The sequence below is a fragment of the Triturus cristatus genome, chromosome 9 (genome assembly GCF_964204655.1).
Source record: "Triturus cristatus chromosome 9, aTriCri1.1, whole genome shotgun sequence".
In the NCBI taxonomy this organism is placed as follows: domain Eukaryota; kingdom Metazoa; phylum Chordata; class Amphibia; order Caudata; family Salamandridae; genus Triturus; species Triturus cristatus.
The window spans coordinates 451,304,220-451,329,579 of NC_140592.1; positions in this window are offsets into that span (position 1 = coordinate 451,304,220).

Sequence of the window (25,360 nt, forward strand, 5' to 3'; positions counted from 1 at the left end):
GTCAGAGTGGAGCAGATCTGTAGGGCACTCTGACAGCCAAGCGCCTCTCTAGTTCTTAGCTGAGCCACAGCTTTACCATTCAGCAGCGGCTCATCACGTTATGCAAGAGATACCCGTGTGTTGGAAATTTCAGGTCCCGCTCTGTTTGAGAGAGTAGGGCCCATTCACGCCCTACTCTGTCAATCCCTTTCACACTGTAGCTTGCTGTGCAGTCACGCAGGAACAATCCCAAATGAATCTTGTTTGGTGTGTTTTTGTCTGCTTGTGTGTATGCGTTTGCCTACTCTGTGTATGTTTGAGTGTGAGAGAGGAAGCGAGCTCAGCGAGGAAGAGAATCGGAACACTCTCAGGAGGTAGTTTTAAAGAAATGCGTGGAATGCTTTTGTGTGTACATGTCTGCTCGTTTCTGTGTATATGTAAATATTGTGCCAAAAGCAACCAACAGTATAACAGTAAGAAGCTGCAAATATTGCTAAACAAGGAAACCATACCATATTGTGTTAGGCCTTTATTTTGTGTAATGAGATAACACGTTTAATTTATATTGACACTTTTCTCACATCTTGTTTTGTCCTGCAACTGGCGTAGTACTCATTATCAATGCGGCTATTCCAAAGTCTCTTTTGTTCTGAGGCACACTGATTATTAGCCTGAATAGTGCTGTTGATGGCTTGACTGTATTCATTTAAAAGCTGTTAATCTGCATATATGGGAAGTACTAGCAGGGGAAATGCAAGGGCAAAATGAATACTCCATAGAAATGTCTTTGCATCATCATGTCTCGGCCACCTCTAACCTTGCCCACTAGCCACGTCCCAGCTAAAATTTAATTTACACTTATTTTTTTCCATTTAAAGGACTTATTATTATTGCTGTTCTCCAACTCGGATGACAGCATTTGGGTGGGGGAATACATTTTTTTGCCCCTGGTGTACTTTCTTGGGTATAAACAACAAATGTTAGAGATATGAAAATGGCTGACCCATTTAAAATGTTTGCTGCTCTAAAGCAGCGTCTTAATCACACACGGTGCTGTAGCCCGACTTGAGCCAGAAAACACATCACGTTTTTAATTTACACTCTAAAGCTTTTTAAAGACGTGACAACGGCCTCTGCAACTGGCCTGTATTTGTTACGATATACCAAGCTTTCGTAGGCAAGACCTTTTCTATGCAATAATTTTACATGCAGCCCAGTCTAGTCTGCATGCAGCCATGCGAGTGCATTGGATTGATTTATGTGTTTTTAATGGCGGGTCCAGTGACTCCGGTCACTGCAAAGGAGGGAGAGGGTAGGTGGCGTACCTATGGGGGTTGTGATGGCACTGCTGCTTTTTTTGGGGTTGCTTGCTGCTACTAGGTACATCGGAGTGGGCCCCCGCCTCAGTATGTCTAGGGGGCATCTTGCTAGGGCCTCCTTTGTTTTCCCCAGGTCACGATTGCTGCCTTTTATTAAGTTGCCATTACTGGATGGGAGATTGTTACAAACCAATAACGGGCCGATGCCAGAGACGTTTTAAGGCATGGGGAAAGTGGGCTCTAGCCCAGGGCCCCAGCATTTCAGGTGGCCCCCTAAAAGAACCAGCTCTGTTCTTTAGAGTCTTGCTTGCTTGATGGCTTTGAATGATTCTTAACCAGATTGTTTTAAATACCATTTTCCTTTGCTTTATATTCACTGTGGGTGAAATGTGTGTCTATTACATTTTGTAGAGAACTGTTGTGTTTATGTTTCATGCAACATCGATAAAACAGTTTCTTTTGGATCAAATAATGACCTCACATATGGGAAATGGGAGTGTGTCACAAAGAATATTTGCAATAATATTATCAAGCACCTGGCGTGTTACAATATTGAAAACACACATCACGGTACCTGAATATTACATGTAAACACATTTAGAATTTTGACAAGTGGGTCTTGGCTCTGTCAATGACTTGGCAAAAGAGGGTATGAAAGAGCTGAAATAGAATCATAAATTCAAAAATGTTCCTTACAGGTGCTCCCAAAATATGCTTGGCCCAGGGCCCCGAAAATCCGTAAGATGTCCCTGGTGCCTATGGAAAATACATTTTGTGTGCAAAGTTCAGCAAAAAAGCAAATTATAGCAAAGCTACAGAATGTTTAAATTTTGCATAAGTGTTTCTGAGGTTATATAAAATGCTACAGGCACTGTACATCAGTTCTCTTTGTAATACTAGTGTGCTCACATCACATTCCCTCAATGTGAATTATTACCGTAGGGAAAGAGCATCATGATGCAGAAACGAACCCTACATCTACAGATGTACTTCATCCACACATCTCTTAGTAAATAAATGTTGATGAATTCTGAATTGCCCAAAATTCACAGAATTCAGAGTTGGTTGAACCCACAAAGCCTTTTTCAAATACGAGCTTGAGGTTTGTGGGTGTGTGACACGGGAAGTAGGCAGTCTGGCATATATTTTTATATTTACTACACTACTCTAACATGTAAGAGTAATTGGTAGTATTCAGAAGTACCACACACTATTGATTGCACTAACTTCCTCTTTCATAGACTGCCTAATGTCAAAATAGCAAATATTCTTACTTCATGTCACCAAGAATGGTACAACCAGATGAGCTCCGTAACAAGGCCTAAATTATAATCAAATGCATGTTTTAAAAAAAAAGTATTTATCATTCACATGGGAGGTAATAATTTCTATCTCCTCTTATGTTGTGTACCAGAAAACGCACGAGAAATCAGTTTAATGAACTTGGGCACTCCTGCAGGGAGTAACAGAGCGTTAATAATGTTAGCCCAGCATAGTGTCTTAGTTTCCAGAGGTCAAGTGGGTGGTAATGATGGAACACAACCCTGCCTGGCTTTCATAAATTTGAAATACACTACAGGTATTTTTCTCAGCAGTTGGCATTAATGATGACAATCGTTTCCGTAGAGCTGCTGTGAAAGTTTCAAATTATTGTCCTTCAATTTAAATTCTAATTCAGACCCTCGATAGTTGTTCTTTGTTGTTCTGCAATAGGCAGTTCCTGAGACAACAGGACCGCTCCTTGGCATTGTTCTGATTGCTGTCTCAGTTAAATAATCTGCTCTTGACAATGTTACAAATGGCGTAGTTTTCTATGTTAAGAGTGTTTACCACTTTCTCATTAGAACTTTGAGCAAGACAATATAGAGGCATTTCATTAAATGTTGGAGGTTTCAAATCAAAATATACCAGATTTTTGGGCAGTGGGGCAAAGTGGTAGGTAGTGAGCCGGGCGGCCCCTCCTTGCACCTCGCAGGGGGCCCCCCTCAAGTTTCGTTACGCCATTGCCCAGATCGTCAGGCCAGGCTGCGAGTGGGTCATAATATTTCCAATCGCCACATGTGAGTATTTCCATTTTTAAATCATTCAATTTGAGATGGCTTCATGTCATCCACTGAGCAACGGCTCTGAGGCAACTGGAAATTTGGGAGTTTCTAATGTATTTAGGGCTTTCCAGTTTAAGGAGTATTTGTGTAGCATCTGCATAGTTATAGTGTGTGAGATGAAATTCATTGATCATTACCAGTAATGACTTCATGTAGATGTTGAAAAGCTTGGGTGAGATGATAGAGCCTTGAGGGATCCCTTCTTTTGTGAAGTACAGTTTGGATGAGAATGTTGGAGAATGGATGACATTTGTTCTGTTTTGAAGGTAGGATGTGATCCAGTCGAGAGTAATAATCCCCTCTATGTCAGCGTCGTAGAGTCTTTGTATTAGAGTGTCATGGTCAACTGTGTCAAAGGCAGCTGAGAGGTCCAAGAGAAGAAGTGCAGCCACCCAGTTCCAGTCTACTGTGTTTTTAACATCATCCCAGATGACAATGAGGTCAGATTATGTGCCTCTTCTTGGAAGTCAGAAAGTATGGAGTTATTTTGAGTGGATTGTGACATCTGGGTAAATGCTGCTTTTTCTATCAGTTTGCTCAGGAAAGGTCCATCCGTCATTGGTTTGTAGTTGTCGGAATCAAGTGGGTCCAAGTTATTTTTCTTTAATAATGGGTGTATGTATGTCTTTTTTATGTCTTCTGGAAAGATTCCTGTAGTTATTGATGATTCTTCTTACTGGTTTGGCAGAAGAGGTAGTTAGAAGAATGTTCTTGAATATTTGTGGTGGGCAAAGGTCAGAAGGGCTGGCGGTAGGTCTGCTTGCTTTGACCAGAAGAATACATTTGCTTTGTGATCATTTTTGGAAAGATTGGATAGGCTGGGTTATCCCACTCTTGGAAGGGATTTTGGGAAATGGGTGGCACTTGTGGGTTTCCTTTGTTTTAAAAGGGAATCCAACGTGTAATGATTTGGCAGTTGATCCATGAATTCTTAAGTAATGGAATGAGTTCCTTCTATGCATTTAGGTTTCTCGAAATTCTGTGAGAATTTTCTAAAATTCTTTATTTACACATTTTGCATTTTGAACTCTGATTATGACCTTTTTTTGCTTTTTTGATTGCTGACTTGTATAATCTGATAAGTTTCTGTAGGTGAAGTTTGTCTTGACTGCTGTTTGTTTTGAGCCAGATGAATTGCAGCTTTCTAATTTGCTGTTTTATCTCTTTTAGTTCTATATTTCACCAAGGTGCCTGTTTTCTTTTGTACTGTTTTGCTGTTCTGAGTGGTATTAGGATATCAAAAACTTCCTCTAGCCACTCATCTAGTTTTTGAACGGAATGTATTGTGTCTAGATCATTGTTGAATGTTAGTTGTGTTTCTAAGTATTAAAAATTGAGTTTGTTCCACAGTCGATATGTGGATGCATGTTAGGTGGTTTTAGGTGTGCTGATTTGTGGTGTTTTATGACGAAAAGCTAGCAAATGGTGGTCTGATCATGTGACTAGAGTAATCGTTTTAAAGGTAACTAGTTCTGGATTTGCAAAAATGACATCTAGGATGTGTCCAGGGATGTGTGTGGGTTTGTTGATGATTGATGTAGGTTCAGCGTGTCAAGGCCAGTGATGATGGTTTTTGGATAGGGCATTATGGGTTTGTGAAACAGAGGTCGGCACAGGATGGCACATGAAAAGCCTACTCTCACCTTTTTGACATGTTCTACAATGCCAGCCAGAATCAGGTCAAAGGAGATGACCATTGGTTGGCAAATGTGGTAAAGGAGAGCAAGAAGTGGAGGCGGTTCCAGTTGGCACTTTCAGGAATTACAATAGCAGGTCCTCAGTGTGTGTCATCACAATGGGTAGTCTAGTAAATGAAGAAGGACAATTAGTTTTGAAAGTACTGTAATCATATCAGGCAATGTATGCATGAGTTAGAGATTGAGATTTTACCCACTATAGTAGTAGTAGGTTCTCCAACTATCCTCCTGGCTACCTGAAGACCACTGGAGAACCAGACAGAAAAGAACAAAATCTTGGAATAAACTCATGTGAAATGGAAACAAAGTGACAGACATGACCGAAGGAGAGGCATTAATATGAAGTTGCAGTAGAGGGAGAGAAGAAAAACAAAGCTATTGTCATGAAAACCAGTCCAGGGCAAAAATAAAAACATACAATGGCGTAAACAAGTGCAAATGGAGTGTAGTGAAAATAATCCACCAACTGCTCTTGCCAAACAGTTATATCCTGAAGGCAGGACTTCATAACATGACTCATCTCCTTCTGCTCCAGAAGTGAACCTGTGTCTACTGTAATGTTCTTACGCTGCCCTAGCATTACCTCTGTCTGGGCTCCTGTGGCTCCACCTAATACCACAGACTAATGCGCACAACCTCTCTTCAGGCCATAACGTCCATTGATGCTTCATGGTTGGCCTCATTTCCCTTGGCTTCTGTATAAGACATTTTCCTAGTTTGACTAATGAGATACTTGACGGTGCTGAATTTTCCCCTCAAATTCTGATACTTTGTTATGAAGATCAAATTCTTGAGTGCATTTACTTTGTCTGGGGCCAATTCACAAACTGCATTTTGTAATATGCTTGGTATTACTACAATAGCACTATTCATGTTTTACAAAATGCTATTCACAACCCAATGTATGGATGTTTACTCCTCCGCTTCTCCTATCTTTACTCTGTGGACATCTCCACCCCGACTGGAGAGATCTCCGCACATGTACGCCTACACTTTAGTAGTAAATGTGGAAGGGACATCAGGAGTGGCTGGCAAATGAGGATACTTACTACTAAATGAGAGATTAATACAGTGGAGTTTAGGGATGGCTGAGGGGGAGGGGTATTAGGGAAGGATATGCACCCACCCACCAAAGTAGCCCATTCCTAGGCACAAAAGCAGTTTCTAAAGTTACAACAGCCAAAAAAGACCCCAGAAAGTCATAAATGTACTTGATATCAGACCCATAGCCACCAAGAGGTAATACAAAACTCTCTCATAGAAAAAAAGGAGCTATAGACTTAACCTAACACCCAATAGGAAAAAATGTAAAAATACTTTAATTTATTATGGCTTTTTGAAAATATAGCTACATTTAATTTAATGAAAAAAATGTGTATGAATAAAAATAATTTCCATTTTAATCTAAAATATTTTAATTATAATTTGTATTTGAAAATAAATGTAACAAATGTAACTTTTTAAAATTAAAATAAATTAAACTAATTCTACATGTAACTTTTTATAATGTTTAATACATATTAAATAAATATAAACATGTTATTTTAGATAGAATTTTTAAATAAATCTTTTTCAAAATAATTTATATTTAATATTTCATAATTAATAATCATAATTAACTCATTAAGGGCCTTATGTAGGTGGGCTGGAATTTACCACTTCATAAATACCGAATCATACCGATTCGGTATTTATGAAGTGGTAAATGCAATGTAGGTAATGAGTCGGTAAATATTACCGAATCGGAAAAATTCGGTAATTACCGATTCGGTATTTACCGATTCGGTAATGAGGCATACCTTCCCATTGATGGGAAGGTATGCCTCATTACCGAATCGGTAAATACCGATTCGGTAATGGGGGAGCACATGCAAGGGTGGCAGGGTGTCACATTGACACCCTGTTGAACCCCTGATTCGGCCGTGTGTGCACATGTGGCGCACATACATGCCCTAAGGGCATGTATGTCTGCCACATTGCACACTTAAACGTGCACGAAAATGCTTTTTTTCACCTATTCGTCATTTACCACCAACCTTTAGTTGGTGGTAAATAACGAATCCCCACACCCACCACACACTCCCCCTACATCTCATTTCATGATTCGGTATTTACCGAATCGGTAAATTTACCGAATCGGTAATATTACCGATTCAGTAATTTTACCGATTCGGTAAATACCGAATCATGAAATTCTCCCCCTACATCTCAAAAGCCAAAATACCGGTCGGTAACGGTATAATTACCGAAAATCGGCCGTTACCGACCGGTATTTGGCTTCCTACATGAGGCCCTAAATATTTAATCTAAATTAAATGAATAGTGATGTAGCAGCTTTTAATTTTGTTATACGTGTAAAATAAACACAAACAATTATCTTCAATGAATATTTAACATAGAAAATAACTTTATTTTTTTCTTTATTTTTACTTAGTAATCTTTACTTTAGTAGACTTTACCATATGGAGATCACCAATTTGATTTTAACGTTTTTTTCAATTCTATTCTTCTGGCAAAACTGCTCAAGTGCATTCAATGATCTCTGCAGCCCCACTCAAGTTTGGTCCAAAAGAATGGAGTCACCAGCAAATTTCAGCGCCTGAATTTTCTGACCGACCAATTTAGGTGGAAAAGTTGAGACTGAAGCCAGGGTGACCGGCAGGTCTGCTAGGTAAAGATTGAAGAATAGTGGCTCCAGGATTCAGCCTTGTTTCAAGCCTCTGTTAGTGGCAATCCTTTTTGAGGTTGCCCATGTTGGTAAAACTCTAACCCTCACCCACGTGTCAGTGTAAAGAGCAATCATCACCCTTAAGAAGTCTGGTGGGATGCCCAATTTTTGTAATTTATTTCACAGGACATTTCTAGCCACGCTGTCGAAGCCAGTGGCAAGGTTGATGAATGCTGCATACAGTCGCTTCTCTTTTTTTCCCACTGAATCTCGAATCAGTGTGGGGAGACAAAAGAGATTATCCTCAATGCTGCAGCCTTTTTGAAACCCCATCTGGAAAAATGGAACTAGTTGCTTCTCCCAGGCCCACCTTTCCAGTTGTCCATTGAGAATTTTAGCAAAACATTTCTCCTGTACATCCAAAAGTGCAATGACCCTCTCCAGCTATCTGGGATAATGTCACTGACGAGGCATTGATTGAATAAGGGAGTTAAAATCACTGCCCATTTGGTATGGTGTAATTTAAAAATCGCTGCTGGCAGGCTGTTAGGGTCAGGGACCCTGGACATTTTTATTGAAAGAATTACCTTTTCCACCCGTTCATTGGTCAGTGACGTTAAACAGTTTGAGGACCCACGGTTAGGATGCTCGCCAATAATTGGATCCCCACCATTGTTTGAGGCCTTGTCTACGTAAAAGCACTTTGCGTGCTTCCCCCATCCTGAAGGTGAAATATTACTTAGGGTAGGGCTTGACTTTCTAGTTAGGGACTCGTTGATTATGCACCAAAACCTGGCTGGGCCCTTCAATTTAATGGCCATGTGAATTTTTACCCATTTTTTCCTGTCATTGTACGACTTCTTTTCCCACAGTATGCATGTATTCGTATTGATATAGCATAAACCTATAGGAAGCAGTAGAGCACTGGATATTACATGGAGGAGTTGGGAGATCGTGTACATCAAGCGTGGAATACATTCCACTATTTTCATTTGAGGGAGATTAAGTGATTTGTCCACAACACCGAGCCTGGGATTCAGACATGAGACCCCAGGTTTTAAGGTCAGCAGCTCTAGCCACTAAGCCACGTCTACTCCCAATTTCCCTGCTGAAGATGTTTTTCGCTAGCTACATTCTGACATGCGACTGTCGCTGACATGCCACATCAACTGACAGAGCTTTTAATACTTTCAAGGATGTGCGGTTGAGATGGACTGCAAATACGATGACAGAGATGCAGGTAACTTTTGCCAGTATCTCCTGAGTCTGAACAGGCACCATGTGCTTAGGTATACTCTTTTTCAAATGACAAAAAAAACAGAAACAGCAATGACAGGTAACTAGATACCCCAAGCTCAAGCAAATTGCAAATGGCTCTGGTTAGGCTTTCAGCTGTGTTGAGTGAACATCCTATGAGGATGCAGATCGCAAGAGAGTATGTGTCCATTTCTCCCTAGAAAACACAGACCCAAACAAAAAAAGCAATATTTTCATGTGTTTAAGGAGTGGTGCAAAAGTTCCATTAAACGAAAATATTTCCAGCAGATTTTGCTAAATTATTTCACAGGTTTACTTATAAGTAATCTTTGATCACACCCAAAAAGGATGTATAAACTATTACACAGACATTTAAAGGGATTTTTAGTTCTTTTAACATGCTATATCTATGCATCATCATATTAATGGGTGCCCAATACCAGACTTGCATGGTTCTCCATTGCCTCATTTTCTACTATGCTTCTTCAATGCTTTTGCTCATTCATCTCCCATTTTAAGTGATGGGTTGATTGCTTAGTGCCCTTGATGATGTGGTGTCTCAACTTTACTTTTTGACACAGAATTTATTGATGGAATTGATGGAACATGGAGAGCTTCATATCTGGTTGGCAGTGTGTGATGGCATTGGAAATAACAGTGCTTCTAATGGATGCCTTAGTGAGGGCTGGGTGGCTTTTTTGTGGCTTTGGCTGTGGTGATGTGGTCTCTGTATGCAGAGATGAGAGGTTTATTTTGGACATGTTATCATGCACTTCTTTATTTGCCTGTGTGTTGCTTGATTTCTTTTTGTGACGCATCAGGTGCTGCAGTGGTTGGATGGTTTTGATTTTGGTGTCTGAAATTTCCAAAGCGATGTTGAGAAAAACAATAGTTCCCTTGGAGGAAGTTTAAGCCCAAACCTTTTCGGTAAAGTTATAGTTACAAAATAAATTGCGGCTATACAGTTATTTTTATTTTCTGTATGAAGAATGTATTAGTGTGCACAGAACACATTTTGTCAAATTGCATCACATTGCCGGTGCTCCAACATAACGGTGAAGTGGGATTGAATAGTGACACTTGTGAAACATTGTGCGCTGCTGCTCTACACAAAATATATACAACATAAACACAATACTAAGGGCTGATAAAAATATAGACTTTCAAGATGACTCAAGATAAGAGTACAATATGTACATCATAATGGTTCAAATCAGTCCCTTGGTCGGGACACTAAAACGAGGGGTCGACTGGAGAAAACAAGGAATTCCGCCAAAAACTGAATCCCAGCACTGTCGAGAGATCAGTGTGAGGGCCCTCAGACATAGGGCCTAATTATGAGTCTGGCAGTCTGAGGACTTCCAGACTCATGGTGGCGCGGCTGTGGCAGTCCAGCCACAGAGGCACCAGCGGTCCAACCGCCCAATTGTGACTTGGGCGGTCAGACTGCCATGGGACCACTGCCAGAGAACCGCCGTTCTCTGGCAGTGGCGCGGCGGTCCTGAGGCCGCAATATGCCACCAAGCATATTACGAGTTTCCTCTTCACCATGGTTTTCATGGCAGTTCCACCACAGAGAGGAAACAACGGGGGCCCTTCAGGCCCCCCTGGGGCCTCATGCCATGTGAATGCACACATGGGAGCACAACATGTCTTTGAAGTTCCCATTGCGGTGCCCATTTTTAGAGGCACTGCCGGGGGAATGCCAAAAAAAGCCCGCCAGACAGGAGGAAACTCCTAATCTGGCAGGTGGAGGGAGTGTGGCAGAGGCATAGCGCCCGCTCCCACTGTGCCATAAGTCATAATCAGGCCCATAGAGGCCTGCGTGGCAGAAGCTGACTGTGGTGAAAGCTGTCTTGCTTGCGCATGCGTGAGTGTTCTATAAATAGACTAGTGAACACTCATACATGCGCGGTCTACTTATGGAAAACTTGTGCATGCAAAGGCAAGACAGCTTTCATTTGCCACTAGGTTTGCCCAAAACCTTTGAGCTGAGGTTGTGCCTTCCCCAGACTCCTCTCCAAAGTAATCTTTAAATTCCATGTGAGTTTAAATGCAATGTTGTACACTTAGAAAACAAATATGTAAATGGAAAATAGTGTTCCCTACCGACCCCCACCCACCCACTGGGTACTTTCCTGCTCCTTAGGAACATATCTTTAAATCAAATCAGACCACTGCACTTTTGAAATCTATTATTTACCCATTGGTCCTAAACTTTCTCTAGCGAAAACTCCACCTAAAACCACTTTACATTTTTTACCAACGTGCTTTAAAATACAAAATCGTTGCTAACTATTCAGAAGTCTTTAACAAAAAACACCACTTCTTATCTTCAGCTACACAATACATTCTCTGTTCTCTCCCCTTGCCTGGAACCTGACTGTTTGACATTTCTGCCTTACTACAATGTCTTATAGCAGCCAGTATCATGTGAAAGGTGGCATGTAAAACACTTAAACAAATGGAAACATAGTACTTTAAGTAGTTTTTGACTCAGGCCCCACAAACAAAAAAGTCTTACTATCCTGGCCATCAACCAGACATTCTCTCCTTTTTCCTGTCCAGTTTCCCCTCGTTTCTAACATATATATTTACTTAATGTTTCGATTTTACTCATTTGAGGAATTGTTCACTTGGATAACCTCTATCTGGTATTGCGTGCTTCTTCTTCAAGGAGACCTTTCTTTTCAGCCAGATGCAAGTATGAAAACAAAGTGGGTTTGCTGAATTGAAGGAGCAGAACTACCCAACATATTCTAAAGGTGCTTGCTAGTGCTCAGTCAAAATGTACTAACTTGAATTAAAGATCATCTAATCCGAGCGATGTACGTTTCCGTAACCACACCCCATCAATCGCAATAGGAATATGTTGGTTAGCAGAAGTCCAGGGGAAAGGGGAATGGGATAAGAGAGAAAACAGAGACCCTGGATATCACAACTCTGACTCATCACTCTGCTGGGTACTGATCTCTTTTCCGCTGTTGCTGACAACTGCTGAGTAGCAGTGGATATCTAAAGAGATTGATATCTTAAGCACCTTAACTCTATGCAGAGCCTTCTAACACTTGCTAGAACATATTATATACTTCTGTGACTTGGACTCTCTGGGATATTGATTGAATTATACCATTCCTGGAACTGAAGCACAACTTACATCTATGTCATTGAGGCTAAGGTTTTATCATGGCCTCCCACCATTTTCTGATAAAGACAAGTACTTTATGTTTGTGAGCATAGGCTGTCTGGCTCGTTCAAAGTTATTGGGAAGGTAGACTGCAACATAAACATTATCGGGATTACACTGATACCAATAAATAACTTTCCTAAGCACAAACTGCTACTATAAATACAATATGTATATTTGTGGCTATATCTGCAGTCTTCTAGGGTAATGAGGATCCTTCATATTCTTCACATAGGTATGCATCCAAAGTACAAGTTGAATATAGTTTTTTACTCCTTCAAGGTGTATCTCTGAAAATGTGTTTTAAACTATTCAATCTAGTTTCCAAATCACGAATATATTTTTTAGAAGGCTTTTCTGAATTCAGCATTCAGTCTTGGCTTCAAATATGCTTCCCAACAAAAACAATCTCCATGGTTTTATAAGGTATGACAACAAGGCCACGACTGTCGCAACACAGCAACTTGACAACCTAGCAAGGATGCTCTTGACCACAATTAAACTTGCACTCAGGCTCTTCAAAATGGCCACCAACATTTCCAAACAGCGTAAGAGTAAGGGGAGAGGAGTTGGCCTAATGGCTAGGGCCGTCGACCTCGAATCTGGGGAACGAGGTTCGAGTCTCAGCAATGACACCGAACATCCTGTGATTCTGGTCAAATCACCTAATCTCCCGTGCCTAACAAAAAAATGAAAGTGTCCTCATGTAATGCAACTGGTGCTATATAAAGCGCTCTGATACGCGATTTGGGTCAAGTTTGTGCTATATAAAACTATATTAAAAAAAAGAGTTCTGTAGCTTCATGGGAAATGTAGTTTCAGGAGACATCTTTGCTTAGCACATCCTTCAAAGTCTTGATCCTTTACCATGCGGATCTAATGTTTCAAGTACAATGCCAACCTTTATGGCCCTGGAATAAATGTAGCACTAACAATTTTGAAGTATTGCCCTCGGTGGGTGTCTGAGCATGGAAAGGTGAGTGTGTGTCACAAATCATCACATGCTCACTTGAGGCTAAAATATGCAACTTCCACAAATGTAAAAATCTAAAACTAACCAAACATTGTTACAGGTCCATTTTTGTGGATTATTTCCACTTCTGACTTTATGTCCCCATTTTACCGTTTTCCTATTTCTCTTTTAAATTGTTACTGTCCTTCTTAAAACCCTTTAAAGTACAAGCATTCTATGAAGCAATAATGTCAAGTATACAAAAGGCAATTATAAAATTATCAGTACTAAACAGCCATATGTTAATACATATCGAAATTGGCATACACATTTACAAATGTTTGCCAATGCACCCCTTATTTTGTTGCTAAAACTGGAAGTGAATACCAAGCAACAGTAGATGACACCTACTTCTGCTGTTTCTTGCTCCCTTCATCAACGAGGCAATGTCTCCACAGTTTTCATGAATTCTACTATTCATTTAAAAACATTGTTGGTGGTACCCAAAACAAAATACATATCTATCTATCCTTCACTGTATTAAAATTCAAATCAGCTAGTCGCTCCCTCAGTTACTTATCACACATAATTTGTACCCCAGACCAGCTCATCAAAATTTGTCTCTACAGGCCCATGTCTAAGCTAACTTAATAACATAACCAGTGCTTATGTAAACAAATATGAGTGCAGAGGGGCATAGTTTTTCTTAGGAGCAAGTCACTGGCACTGCTGAATGTTGCCATTGGTGAATACCAAGCTTCTATAGTCTTGATGCCACTTTATGTCTCTTTCGTCCACTCCCATACACTTTCTAACTTCTTATCTCATTCTTTTAGGTTATTTTACATCCAGGATTTCTCCCTTTGTCAATATGTATATATCTTCCGCTTTCTCCTTCTTTCTCCCTTCTCTGGGGTTCTCTTGCTCAAGGCCAAAGTTTTGTTTCCCAAAATTGAGTACCTGCAGCTATCTGCACAAATTGACTACTGTGAACTCCCAATAAATAAGAAATAGATAATAGCTTAATAAAGCTTTCAATCAGAAATAATCTTCTATTTTCAAACCAGGGAGCTTGCTGCGCCATAGAGGCTCAAGTCTCAACTTACAGAGGCGACAGTGTTCCCCGTCAAGAGGCCGTGGCTTAGCAGCTAAAGAATGTAGGGGCATATTATCAAGAAAACTGCCGCTAAAGCGCCGATAATGGGCTTGATAATATGGCCTTGAGAATACCCATAGAAGCCCATGTTCTGGTGTCAACATGGGCTTCTATGGGAATTCTCTGCGGCATATTATCAAGCCCATTATCGCCGCTTTAGCGGCAGTTTTCTGCCGCTAAAGCGGCGATAATTTTAACGCCGTGCTTAATAATATGCCCCCTGCGGTGTCCTGCCGACATGGAATGGTGCATGCAGGCCGAAAGAGTGGTGTATGAGAGCAGAGGATGCCTGGGTAAATGGACTAAAATATGCGGCCCCTGGAACAAAAGTAGAGGTTTTCTGTGCACCCCTTTTGGTGAGGATTCCCCGTTCAATGTCGACACTGAGACACTCTAAAGATTTTTGGACTACCCTGTGATGTAATATACCATCAATGCTGTCCCTTATCCATCTGATTGACTCTATGTAATTTGTGTTTATACAATGTGACTTGTTCATCTTGACCACTGCTCTTTTCTATATGTATGTTTTCTTTTTGTATTGTTTTTTGTTGTCTCTTTCAATAAAAAAGATTTCCCCCCCCCAAAAAAAGAATGCACTGCGTCTTTGGGGATGCCCAGAAGTGATTTACAAATGGTTGGTTCTTTTCCATACAGGCACAAAGGAAATACAATGGAATGGAATGTACCCGAGTAATTATCAGTGGTTTTGACTTATTTAGATATTTGTATTTATTTTGCTGTAAAATTCATCTTAGAAGGTCATTATCAGTTTTTGCAGAAATCATCTTTGGTACAAACTACAGCATTCAATAAATAGACTCATAACTAATGCTTGAAAAGCTTGCTAAAAGGCTTGCTTTCATAGGCTCAATTCACACTGCTTTTTTTTATTGTGACTGTGCTTTACTCCAGTTGATTTGGGAGTAAGTCACACCTAAGCCAGGAGTACATCACAACTACCTTAAGAAAAAACATTATGAATATGTATGCCTATGAACAGCAGTGCCATTTGGAGATTTGCATAAATTGATCAGTAAATATTAAGAAAATGGGTATTGTATCGACGAGAGCTCCATTAAATACCATGGAGTGGTAATGGGCGAGAAGCACTGGCATAGGCCCACTGCCATCAACATTCTACCTGCCTTCTTCACAGTCTATGCATGTTGTCTTTTCTGCCTCAATTTAGGATCTGCCTTTAGAGGAAGGAATGAGAAATCTGTTTAGGCTTTCCATATACCTTTGTCCTGCCAAACTGCAGGAGCAATCCTGTTCAGTGGAGCACAGGTATATGTAGAGGCTGTGAATGCCACTGCCACTCTTCCAAACCACCTGTATCTCAAAGGACAATTTTCCCATTTAGGGCATTGAACATTCATAGGGTTGAAAGTTATTTTTTTGTGAAATATGTTAATACAGCCTGCCACATCAGGCTTACTGTACATTAAAGTGCTTCCATGTCACCGAGCTTTCTAGTCACCCAAATGACTCCACAGCAAATATGTTATGTTCAGTATGTCTAACCCACCATACGGTCTGCCCTAAACATGTTTTTGCAGGCATTACATGTGCCAATCATGTTATCACCTTCATTAAGGGTGGCCCCATCACATGGGTCAATTTTGAAACATGACAGGCTTGAAATGATGTATGTGACTGAACATCTGATTTTCTACATAATGTGTGAAGTGCTGCAACCATTAAATCACTCAGGTTTGTCTGCATTTCAGTGGGAATCATACTGAAGACTCCCACCCAGTTCTGGAGAAAAGATGACACTATTCCCACAGGGCCTTCGGAGTTTTAGAGTTCACGGCTGCAAAGCTTGGCACTGAACCGCTGTCTCTTTAAAAGGGAAAGTATAAGGGAGGTAGTGAGGAGTTTAAAAGATGCAGCCAACCCACCCAGAATGCACATGATAACAGAAGCACCTCATGATTTGTGCTTGGGACAGTGCTTAATTTGAGCCGGTGCTTTCCGGTGCTCCGCACCGGCACCTTATTGTCAACACCGAGGCTATACCAGTCTGCCACATGGTGGCGCTGTCTTGCTAATTTCGGTATGAACACAACAACAGCGGTTTATTGGTTCAATCTACATTAATAATGACTAATACCTGCCTCCCAAGCCATTCTTCTGGCTTTGGGGGCCTGGAATAGTCTGACTTGTCACACTTGTAGGGGTGTGAAGGTTGGTAGCTATACATGTACTGTCATAGGCAGCGCTGGTATGTCTTATGTAAGGTGCAAGGTGCAGTGGCCTCCCTACGAGAGCCCCGGCACTTATCCTTTTACAAATCAAGCACTGGCTTGGGACCGTGTTTGAATTTGAAACTGACTGCAAAGAAGTCTTCTAAGAAATGTAATTGTACTTTGGAAACAAACTTGAATAGTTTAAAGTACTTTTTTTATTTATTTTTTTAGAAATAAACCTTAAAATAGAAAAATCTATTTTTGTTGCACTTTAAATACTATGTAGCTACTTGAGGAAGAGCAAGGATCCTAATTTCCCTTAATGAATGCGGATATTTCACACAATGTAGATATTGTATTTATGACAGCAGTTTGCTTAGAAAAGAGATATATTGGTGTCAATATGATCCATATATCCTAATGAATGAGGCACATTTCATGTCTCCATAGCTAAAAGCTATGTGGCATGAATGTGGTGTAAGCTACAAGTTCACCACCCCTTTTAACCCCCAGACAAATGGTTAAGTTGAGAGATTCAAGAAAACCATGAAGGGCATGATGATGGCCGTCCCTGATAAACACAGACGGAGATGGGATGTCCTGTTACCTTGCCTCTTGTTTGCATGCAGAGAGGGGCCACAGAAGGCGGTTGGCTTTAGCCCCATTTAAACTTCTGTTTGACCGTCCTGTAAGGGGTCTTCTACGTTTAGTGAGGGAAGACTGGGAGAAAGCTCTCAAAGAGCCCAAACAAGACATAGTGGACTATGTGCTAGGCTTGTGTTCACGCATGACTGAGTACATGAAGAGGGCAAACAAGCATATGGAGGCCAGCCAGGAGCTTATCAAGCACTGTTATGACCAAAAGTCAGCACTGTTTGAGTATTAACCAGGTCAGTTGGTGTGGGTGTTGGAGCCTGACGCTGCCAGGGCCCTCCAGGACAAGTGGACTGGGCCTTATCCCATTTTGAAGAAGAAAGGGGAAGACACTTACTTAAGCACCCTAGAAGTCCTCACAGAGTTCTCCATGTAAATCGCCTAAATCCACACCAGGACAAATCTGACATGATCATGCTCATGGTCACTGATGGAGGCCAGGAGGAGGAAAGTGAAGCCCTCCCTGATCTACTGTCATATAATCCACAAGATGGTTTGGTAGAGGGGGTTGTTTTACTATACTCTCTTACTATGCAACAGTAATCTGACTGCAGGCAAGTCCTAGGCCAGTTTGTTGAGCTATTATTTTTTACCCCTGGTCAGACAACATGGTGTGCCCATGACGTGGACACTGGTGACAGCCTCCCTGTCAAAAACAATATTTATAGACTGTCTGATCAAGTCAAAGTCTGCATCAAGGCTGAGGTCAGCAAGATGCTAGAACTATGGGTGATTGAACCCTCTGACAGTTCCTGGGATAGCCCAGTGGTACTGATCCCAAATCTGACTCAAAGGGTGGAAAACCAGAGATGAAGTGTTGTGTGGATTGCAGGGGTTTAAATGCAGTCACTCAAATGGATGCACACCCCATACCAAGAACAGATGAGCTCATTGATAAGCTGGGTGCAGCCAAATCTTTTAGTACTTGTGATTTAAAATCAGGGTGCTGGCAGAGTGGACTCACCCAGGGCACAAAGTGGAGATCAGCATTTTCAACCCCTGAAGGCCACTTCCAATTTTAGGTGATGCCTTTTCGTCTGAAAAATGCACCTGCCATTTTCCGATAGTTGGTTATTCAAGTTCTTCCAGGTCTAAACAATTTTATTGCAGCATATCTGGATGATATAGCTGTTTATAGTTCCACGTGGGAGGATCACCTTGTCCACCTAAGGAAGGTTTTACAGGCCCTGCAGCAGGTAGACCTAACTATCAAGGTCAGTAAGTGCCAGATAGGGCAGAGTTCCTTTGAGTACTTGTGCCGCTGTGTAGGCAGAGGCCAAGTGCAACTTCTCCTATCCAAAATTCAGACCATTCAGGAGTGGGAGGCTCCCAAGATCCAGACCCAAGTCAGGGCTCTCCTCGGCCTGACTTGTTACTACAGGAGGTTTCTGAAGGTGTACTTAATCATTGTGGCCCCACTCACTGAACTCACCTCCAAAAAACAGCATAAGACGTTCATCTGGACCACAGCATGCCAAAAGGCCTTTGACACCATGAAAGAGGATATGTGCTCAGCACCTGCCCTGAAGGCACCAGACTATGGACAGGAGTTCATTGTCCAAACAGATGCTTCTGAACATGGGATTGGGGCAGCGTTGTCACAAAAAAATGATGAGGGCCAGGATCAACCTGTTGCCTATATCAGCAGGTGACTTCTCCCTAACGAGCAGCGTTTGAGTGTCTTTGAGAGGGAAGCTTTGACTGAGGTTTGGTTCCTGAAGAAGCTGAGACCATACTTGTTTGGGACTCAATTCAAGATTCAAACTGACCTCAGACCTCTGAGGTGACTGATACAGATGAGAGGCGAGATCCCGAAGTTGCTGAGGTGGTCCATTTTCCTGCAGGGTATGGACTTTTCATTGGAACCCAGGCCAGGGAATAACCATGCAGATGCCTTTCAAAGTTTTTCACTTAGATGATGAGAAGTACCAGTCGATAGGTTGGTTGCTCATCACCTTTCGTCTGGGGTGAGTCATGTAGGAAAGTGGCTTTTTTTGTATGGTCACCCTCCCATTTTGTGCCCCAATGCTGATAGATATGACTCTGAAAGTGCACTAGAGTCTGCTGCCCAGTTCTTATTGCCAGTGCTGTCTCCCAAAAACTGATAAAATTGGCAATTGGCAAGGACTTAAAGGGGTCACCACGGCCTACGGCACTGTTTGTGCCACCCTGAGGGACCCAAGTAAACAGATGACAGCAGTTCTGCCGTTGCATACTTCAGGAGCAGTGCAAACTGCTTGAACTCGACTTTGCCCTCACCATGTGTGGCAAGGTCAAAACACTATTTTATATATATGCCAGTCACCCCTAAGGAAGGCCTCCTACGTCCAGGAGGCAGGGTGCATTATATTAAAGGTGTGGACATATAAGTACAAGCCTATATGTCCCTACAGTAGCAACTTTCAATTAGGGGCTACTATAAGTGATCAGCAGTCCATAGGACTGGCACCCCTGAAGTTGCAAGCTCCACAATGGTACTGCTGAAATATGTCATGTTTGGTATCAAACAACTTGCCTCATCATCCCTGACATGATTCCTGTGTCAGAGTTGATATAGCATGCACCCAGGTGGCTACCCTAGAGGTTGCCCACCTGGGTACTCCAGCCTTTCCTGTCCTTTGACTGGCAGCCCACAGCAGCTTTCACCAAGATAAGATGATCCCCTGCCAGGAGATGTGAACTCTCTCAGGTGACAGAAACAAAGGCCTGGACAGGAAGGAGGTGACACCTCCCTCCCTGACAGAATGGTTAGTGAAGTGGCACATCGAGGCGGTGAACTTCAAACCTTACACTGGCTGTGAAATGCATCCAGGCTGCCTCCCAAAGGAGAAAACAGCCCTCCCGTACCCCCAAAACACATTTGGGGGCATGCGGGAAAATTATGTAGTCAGGAGGTGTACATCCCAGAAGGCCAGCCACACCCCTATGGTGGGGCCACCTGACTTGTAAAACTAAGGAGGTTTCTTCCATTTTAAAATTGGCAGGATAGAGGGTTCTTGGTAGTAAAGGTGATACCCCTCCCCCCACTGATGTGGTCACCTCAGGGGAGGGTAGCAGCTGGGAGTAGTAGCTCATTGGCTACAGGCACCCACACCCCTAACACCCTAAATCTAGGATTTTAGGGGCACCCCTGGCACCAGAAACTCAGGTCTGATCAAATCGCAAAAGAGTACAAAGAAGAGACTCGAGTCTGCGACAACAGGACCTGCACAAAACAAAGGTGTTATACTCTGAACCTGTGGCAACCATCCTAATTCTGCACAACTGCGACTTGTCCTGATCAAAGACCAGTTCCCCCAGACAGAGGGAGCCCTTTGAGAGCCAAAGGCAACTCCAGACTCCTGTGGACTAGTAGCACTAGTCCCCTGCAGTTCACAAGTAAAAACAACGCACCAGAACCAAAGAATCACTGGAAATCAGTGCCCGCCAAGGGATCGCCCAAAATGTGATGGACCAGTGCATTGTGGAAACGTAGTCCTAACCTCCCGCAAGTTTCAAGCGGCTACTGTTTTCCCCCCGGACCTCTGGACGTCAAAATAACTTCTCGCTGACCTTACCACTGCCAAGGCTTGTTGGTGGTCAGTCTGGCAACACCTACCTTTACTCGACACTGCAACATGAGGGAATTCTGCAGCACCTTTAACTGACCACAGCAGTGGCCCGCTGTTGAGTTTTTGCACGTTTCCTCACCAGCACCGCCTAAGTGGTGAAACTAGCTACCCCGGGGTTCCCGCTTCAGTATCAAGGACAGCCAGGTCAGCTCTGCACCTGGGGCCTCTCAAGCCAGATAAAATGGAACTGATTGTTCTGGCTTAGTCCTGGGACCTGACTCACCTTAACTCCCAGTGAGTTCCTCCAAAACTTGACCTGCAAGTGACCGATTGTCACTAGTGCTTTTTATCTTTGACCGCAATGCTAAAGTTTTTAAGTATTGATTTCCACTGATTTATTTTTCCTTCTAAAATCCATAACTCTAGTTATAATTATCCAATTTACTTTATTTTGGTGTCCAAATATAAAAAATATGCTTTATTTTTAAAATTGGCATCAGATTTCTTTCAAGTCGTGCCAATTACTTATTGTCCATGTTGGTACTCTGAAATGCTTAACACATGCTCCTCTAGTAAAGCCCGGCTGCTCTTTGCCTCACTACCGGGACTGAGCTAAGGATTTATTATTGTGGATCCAAGGACCATCTTTGGGATATTGTGAGAGAATTACATAATGAAGCCTCACCAGCCTTACTACATAATACTCCCCTTTCCTACAACTGCAATGCAACCTGTTAAAATAACCTTCTTTAACAGGTAAAACCTCCCTTTTAAATATTACAAAGTCACCCCTATGTTAGCCTTGTAGACCACATGGTACGGTGCATGATATTTAAAAGAGGGACATGTAGAAAATTAATGTTACCATGCCCCAAGTCCCTAAAAGCTATTTTCAATATGGCAGGCCTAGCTGTTCTGTGTAGAAACAAGAATACAGATTAAAAGATTAATACAGGAATGGGGCCGGCTAGAAAAATTAGTAAACCACTATTTTAATAGTTATATAAAATACAATTCAATGGTTGTAAGGAATGGGGTTCATTATATGGTGTGGTTCTGTGACTTCACTATGTAATAAACTCACAAACGTGTCTTGAGTCCAGCCAGGTTAGTTTGCAAGCCTTTAGCTCAACTGAAGTTAGCTATGGCATCAAGCAGTCATGCTTTCTCAAAGAAACAAGTGTGAAGCATGTAGAAGTACCAAAACAGTTAAATAAGAAAGAAACCCGACACAAAACAATCTGACACCAATCTTTAAATAGCGCCTACTTTTATGAAGGTTTAGACACCAAAACTAACAAAATCCACCAGAGGGTTCCAGAAATACAAATTATTAAGCAAATAATAAATCACTGTTTTTCATTCAAATTGCAAACAAGCATTAGAACCTACCTTGGTTAGTTGTTACTTTGAAAACTTTTGTAAAGTTGGTGTAGGATCCGAATTTCAGAATATGGTTAGCACAGTGTAGCTAAAAACTAACTAGTTTGACTCTGCCCTGTAATAAGGCCTTTGTGTGCATCCATTGGTTAGTACGGCGGAAAGGGCCGAGAACAGAACCGCGGCCATTTTGGTCCTCGGCTTTCTGTCGTTAAAAGGAGCTACAGTCACGTGATTCCCTGAACCCATATTTTCCCTTGTTCAGCAGACACTAGTTTTAGAAGACAGGCTGAATTGTATTTACGACCGAGAAGCAAGGTCACATCTGCTAAAAGGGAGTACCAGGCAAATTCATTCTGAACCTGGGACGAGAAGGGAGTCACCCGGTCGACCTTCTTCTCTTAAAGATAGTAGTCTTTTTGTATCATCGAAACTAGATATAGGATGAGCTCATTAGGAGCGCCTAGGCTGGCTGGTACTTTTCCACTTATAAGGCTTTGAAGGTTGCACTGTAATGTATAAAAGTGTGGTTTTGACGAGGAGCCAGCAGTCTTCCTCGGCGCACCTCTTGGGTGAGGATCGACGAGGCTCCTCTATGTAGAGTTTCCTGTTTGGCCAATAAACGCTTGAACCTTCTACGTTGCCAACTGCTCGTTATTTGACTTACATTGCGGGCCACTGGTAAGTGTGGCCCTTGAGACGACAACTTGGATACAACAGTTGGCGACCACGAAGGGACCCCGTGATAGGGTCCGGCCTTCCCCGTAATCGGGCGATAGGTCCGAGGGCGTTTCGGTCGGGTGAGCGGAGAACGAGCTCAAGGGTTCTGCTCCGCGCGCTCGGGCGGGAAGCCCTCTGCTGCTAGTCACCCTTCACCGGGGTCCTACGGGCTCAGCTCAGGAAATGGACCGGGTTGGTCGAGAGGAGTTGGCAGCGAAGAACGGACATTCGTACCAGGGTGCACCCGGTGAGTAGAATTTTGATTTGAAGCACTGGCTACATGCAGTGCCCGTTTTGATTTTGAAACATGCGAGGTGGAGCGTGTAGTGGTGTTTGAAGCACAGGCTCTAGGGCGGTGCATTGATTTTGAAGTAGGCACTGAGAAGCGGTGCCACTGTTGGTTTGAAGCCCGATTGATACGGCTGGGCATTTGATTTGAAAGTACATGTACATATGGTATGATTTGAAGGGCCCTTTTTTTCTGACTTGATGAACCGCGCGCGGAATATAGCCTGATTGCACCTGAGAGACTCACGACCCAAGCTGGGTAGCCGCGAGACATATCCTCGGTGAGGCCCAGACCTCCCCGGGACAGGCCTCAGTGGTGAACCGGAAAGGCAGTGAGAGGATCCATGGTGTAGTCAGAGATGTCTATTGTTGGAGATGCTACTGATTAGTGTGGGACTGGCTCACTGACTAGGTGGAAAACGTTGTAACCTCTTGGTTGTGGTTTATGTCATTTGTGTTTGTATTGGACTAAGTTACCATGCCCTGTTTCAGTAAGTTGAATTGTTTCAGCTGTTGCTGTCGGAAGGGTGACTCTCGGCTAGCTGAGAGTCAGCCCGCCCCGCCGGAAGGCAGTCCCAGCCACTATATGTATGTGATGCATGGAATTACCCCTTTGTTGTTTTGTACTCTGTGGCATAAATATACTAAAAGTAACTAAGAATTACAATGGCCAAAAACTGGCTCGTTTGACGAGAAAAAGATTGCTTTCTTGCAGGAGCAACTGTTCTCAAGGCGCAGCCGCCAGGCTATGTTCGATGCCCTGGGTTCGTGGCTGAAAGAATCCAAGCAGCGCCGGATAAGGGAGGAGAAGCGATCTAGGGCTAAGGCAGGACAGAATGTGACTCAGAAGGCCATAGCATATGATAGGTCTCGAGCGGAGAAGGGAATAGACTGTATGAACCGTGAATTTCGATTGAAGGTAGATAAGAGCTATGTGACTCGGCCAAATGCTGAAGATGAGATGGAGGACTTATTGGATATACGGCCACCGCCTCCTTATGTGCCGCAACGGCTGTATCCGGAGGTGGCTGGAATCTCGGCTCCAACCACGGCCGCACCCTTAGGAACCTCGGGAGCCTCAGCCCCTCCGGCTCCCCCCAGTCCCCCTCCTTCGACGGAGCTCTCCCGACTGTCTACATCTATGTCAGAGGTGATTACTATGTTACCAGCCCTGTTAAATGCTGCAGCAGCTGGGACAACACAGCTGCCACCCGAGTCAATGACATCCCCTTCTGCCTTGCCCTCCTCCTCCGCGAGTACTACGCCAGTAGCAGCTGTCACCACTCCGACACGTCCGGTTCCTCTGACTGAGGGTAAGAGGTTGTTTACTCGTTCAGCCTTGGGAACCGAAGAAAAGGACGCTATTGCTGTGCAGGCATCCCAATGGATGCGGCAACCCATTTATTTATTGTCAGATATTTGGAGCACCATGAGGGATTACGAGCCGGTAATGCAGCAGCATGCATTAGAACATATGGCAAACCACCTCATATCCTTGTGGGAGCAAGCACACACGGACGGAAGGGCCCCGGCCATATTATACGATATTGTCACACAAGCCCATAAATCCCACCTTACCCCCGAAGACGTGTATGGGAACGTGCAGACGCTGGTGGCGTATAGAACCCGCCTGCAGTCCACTAATCCTACGGGGCTATCCCAGTACCCTATGCGGGAAGTACACCCCATCTACCATCCCGAAATCACGGAAGTAGTGGATGCCCAGGGGGTAGTTACTCGTCCCAGAGTGGAGGCGCGTTTCCAGGAGCAATGGGTGTACACACCCTGGAAACGTAGTGAGGTGTTGTCACTGAAAAGTCAGTTACCTGATCCTAGGAAGAATCCCACCGCGTATTACAAAGAGCTTACTGAGGCAGCTTCCTCCGCAGTAATGACGTTGGCAGATATTGAGCTATTCTTCGCTCTACTAGTATCGGTGGACATTTGGCGCCAGGTGCATGATCAAGACCATGTAACCGAGTTTGGGGGGACCTGGGAACAGCTACGGGGATGGGATAGAGACCGTAAACCAGGGAATAAGCCCCGGGCGGAAATATTGGCCCTTCCGGATAGGATAATAAATTATATGCATTCGCTGATCCCTCCCCGGAAAGTGGACTGGGATAAGTTAACGGCCTGCAAGCAGAAGAAAGATGAGAGTGTATCCGATTTCTTTACGAGATTTGAGGGGGTTTTCATTGATTTCAGTGGACAGGACCTAGCCACTGAAGGGGGGGTACGGTTGTTCGTGA